This window comes from Aquila chrysaetos, chromosome 11 (assembly GCF_900496995.4).
Source record: "Aquila chrysaetos chrysaetos chromosome 11, bAquChr1.4, whole genome shotgun sequence".
In the NCBI taxonomy this organism is placed as follows: domain Eukaryota; kingdom Metazoa; phylum Chordata; class Aves; order Accipitriformes; family Accipitridae; genus Aquila; species Aquila chrysaetos.
In genome coordinates this window covers 8,050,702-8,054,303 of record NC_044014.1, presented here as the reverse complement: position 1 = coordinate 8,054,303, position 3,602 = coordinate 8,050,702, and the positions used below count along the sequence as shown (strand labels likewise).

Below are 3,602 nucleotides of genomic sequence, written 5' to 3'. Positions count from 1 at the left end.
GCTCTCACCACAGACCTCAGCTGAGTTGCTTCACATCTCCAGAAGGTATGTTGTCGCCTGAATCCTCTGAGAAGATGGGGCTTAGCTCTTCAACCTTGAAGTCACACCTGTAAGATCAAGATAAATGTACTTACTAAAATTACAAGCTGTTTAGATAACGTGGTCATGTAGGCACATCTGGGGCAGCTGGAATAAGTATCCTTAACCTTCATCCGCTCTAGTGAGCTGAACATAGCTCTTGTTGGAGGCCACGGCTGCAGGAAACTGCGTTATGCTCTATCGAAGGACCACAGGGCCAAGTGAGGGTGCTGCGGTTGCTCACACTACATTTTCTTTCCCTGTGGCTTGGTGACTCATCTTTCACACTTCCTTATTATCCCATTTACCGACAATACAAAGTACCCTTTTCTAATAGAGAAGCATTTAGAAGCACTGGGTTTTGGTAAACAACATAAAAATGATTCTTGGTAGCCATTAAGAGTTTGGGTTCACAGCTTTTCTGAGGAATGCTTATCTTCATGCAAACACATCTTTCCATAGCCCACTGCTTACACCTGGGACACAACTGTTAATAGTTTCAGCAGTACCAGTGATGTACTTAGCGCTTCTCTAGTCCAGCATTCGTGATGGATGGTGACAATTTCTAATATCTGATCCTTAGCGTCTGAAGATTTCATGCTCAATAAATCTCATGCATTTCTTTTTTCTTATTTGTCTGAGAACAAAACTTCCAATGACTTTTCTGTGATTGCCTTGGTTCATTCTGCTTTAGCTGGCACCTGTTTGTTGATTAGCTCATCTAAGGAAATTAAGTCCTGCACTGGTCTGGCAGACAGTGTGTATGTTCTTGTGCGCAGGTGGAGAACTTGAAAAACATAGCCTGTTATTGGTAAATGCAATAAAAATGCTAGGGAGTAACTTGCAAGATTTTGCCGGACACATAGATCCAAACAGGCTATTGCTAAGCGGGTACTGTAGACAAACACAGCTGAGTGGGTGAAAAAGCACATAGAGGATGGTCACAATCAAAGAAAATACATTTTCATGTAATAAGAAAGGAGAGAACCCTCTGTCTTCTCATATTACAGATACTGTGGTTTATGATTTTCTTTTTTAAGGTTTTTTTTGTTGTTTTTTTTCTGTTTGGTTGGTTTTTTTAAACTAAGCGTGGAATATATTATCCCAGGACATTACTTAAGTGCTTCAGGAGTTAACCATATGGAGACTCATAGCTGCATCCCTCAAGTTTCCTGTGGCATTAAAAACCTTACTGACTAATCAGCACAATAAAAATACATTATCCTTTGTACAGTTTCTTCTGGAGATAGTCTTGGCTTGAAGAGACAAAATACAGTCTAAAGCTTCATCCTCACAGGTCTTCTGGGACACCGGGCTCTAAAACTTAGTTCTTTTTGAATAGCAGAAGATGCAAAGCCAGCTCATACTGTCTCCAAAACAGATCAGCATCTGCATGTCAGCATGTAAAACAGAACAGCGAAGAACATGAGATCATTAGATCTTGCCAAGGTTTGTCCAGTCAGGCTTCCTGTAATGTGATACTAAATCTAGCAACAGAGGGATACTGGAAAACCTAAGTGCAATTCCTTCACAGGCAATAATATGCCATTATATCTTGTCTAAATGGTTGGTTTCATCAGTACTACTTGATGTTATCTAACTTGATGTTATCTAAATTGTTATCTAATTTGATGTTAACAGGAAAGCTTTGTAGTTGTGTAGGCAAACTCAAGCAATCATTACAATGAAGATGACTTTCAGCTTCTTCCTTTTTTGCCCCCAGATTGAGCCCCCATTGAGCTAGAATCAGCACAAGGAGACATGACCTCATGCATAAAAATATGCAGCTTCGGATTACTTTTTTTCATCTATGGCTAATCTATCTATGGCTAATGATGCAACTGCTACCTTCACCAGGGAGCACAACCCTCATTTTTTAACAGTTTTTGAAGAGCACGAGTATGTTTCCCACCACACAGTTGAGTTCCCTCACCTATAGGTAAGTAAAGCTACAATGAGAGAAGTCCTAAGAGGACAGCTGGGAGAAAATAAGACAGCCAGCAAATGTTACAGTTGTCTGCATTCAGAAGAGCCTGGGAGAGATCCACTTAGAAGCAGCATTGAATCCACTCCCCTTGGGGATCCACTTGTTCTGGTGCCACCAACACCAGGCAAGTAGCCTATTTCCTGGTTGTCTCAATAGCTGAGACTTTTCTGGACAGATGCACAATTTTTTTTTAACATAAGTTAACAGAGTTTTGTACCTTATCAGTCCCTCTGTATTCCTCGTATGTTTTCACGGGGAGCTGGGTTGGTCCCTTTACGTGGGCTGCAGGACACACTTAGGGTCAGTGCAGTGTTTGCTCCTCAAAGTATATCCTTATACATTGTTTGGATTTCCAGTGTGTAAAGTGACAGAGCTTTCCAGCACAGGAATGAAGAAAGAAGAAATCCTGTAGGGAAAAAAAAGCAACAGTTCAGGTATTGTTTCACCATCTAAAACACTATTTTCTTTTTTGGTGGTGGGGTTAGGAGCATGAAGCAAAGGGCAAGCTCCAGTCTTCCTGAAGTGATTGTATTGCTAACAGTCACCCCTACTTTGGCCTCGTACTTGCCTTTCAAGTGCCTATGTGAGACCAGATGATACCAATAGAGTTTTATTGTTTCAACCATACTCAACACAAGCTGGCCTTGTCAGTGGATTTGGGCAACACTATAACATTAATTTACTTTTGGGGGGTGGGTAGGGAAGTTGTAAAGAAAGAAGTAAAACTCTCTTTTCCTCCAACAAAACTTACTTTCCAGGAAGTTCAAGGGATTCCACCTTTATTTCTTGCCACAGGAATTAAAAAAAAAAAATTAAAATGGAGACACAGCCAACAGTTGCTGGCTATACAAATAAAACAGTTCCCTCTTCCACATGTAGTAAGGACTAAACCTATATGCCCTGTATCTCCAGCAGCAGGTAGCTGTCGTGAATCCTTCGCCATGGTGCTAGCTATCTCAAGTCTTGGAGAAAGACCAAGGCACCCAAGCAGAAATATGCCGCGCTCCAAGACAATGCAGCACCATATGACCAGTCCCGTCCGCAGCCTTTTTTCTCTTCAGCCAGCAGCCGCCCTCCATACATATACCTCTTCTGCAGGTGGATCACCTAAGGACTGTATCCCTGCCAGGGATTTGAAAAATTATTATTAATAATAATAATAAAAAAATACTCCAACCACCCCTTTTAAGGTTTCATTTCTTAGTGAACTGCCAAAGTTCCACATCTCAAACCTCTGAGAAAGCAAATCTCACTCTTTGCTCTGAATTCAGCCAAGTTTAATCGTATTACTTTCTATTAACCCCTGCTAGACTTACACTGCCCCATAAAGGCTTTGCTAGAGACCAGTATTCTCACTTACTCCCTTCTTCCTTCCTTGCAACCAACCTGCTCTGTCACCCAACCCAGCACCGATGACATAAAGCTTTCCATTTTTAACTCCTCCCTTGCAGCCTGATATTTTTCTCAGATGTTATCCTGACATCTGGTAGTGGTAATCTGTTCTCTCCTGGCTCATAGGATGTTTCACATCCCATGA

General features: G+C 41.4%; 1 long non-coding RNA gene across 2 annotated transcripts; it reads left to right on the top strand.

The window, feature by feature from the left end:
• The first annotated feature begins 474 nt into the window (after positions 1-474).
• Positions 475-3,242, top strand: LOC121233659. 2 transcript variants are annotated; one of them, XR_005933590.1, is made up of 2 exons: positions 475-2,499; positions 2,981-3,242. It is a non-coding gene; the product is annotated as an uncharacterized LOC121233659 (long non-coding RNA). The 2 variants fall into 2 exon arrangements; XR_005933589.1 differs by having other exon boundaries at positions 2,978-3,242.
• Positions 3,243-3,602: the final 360 nt, after the last annotated feature.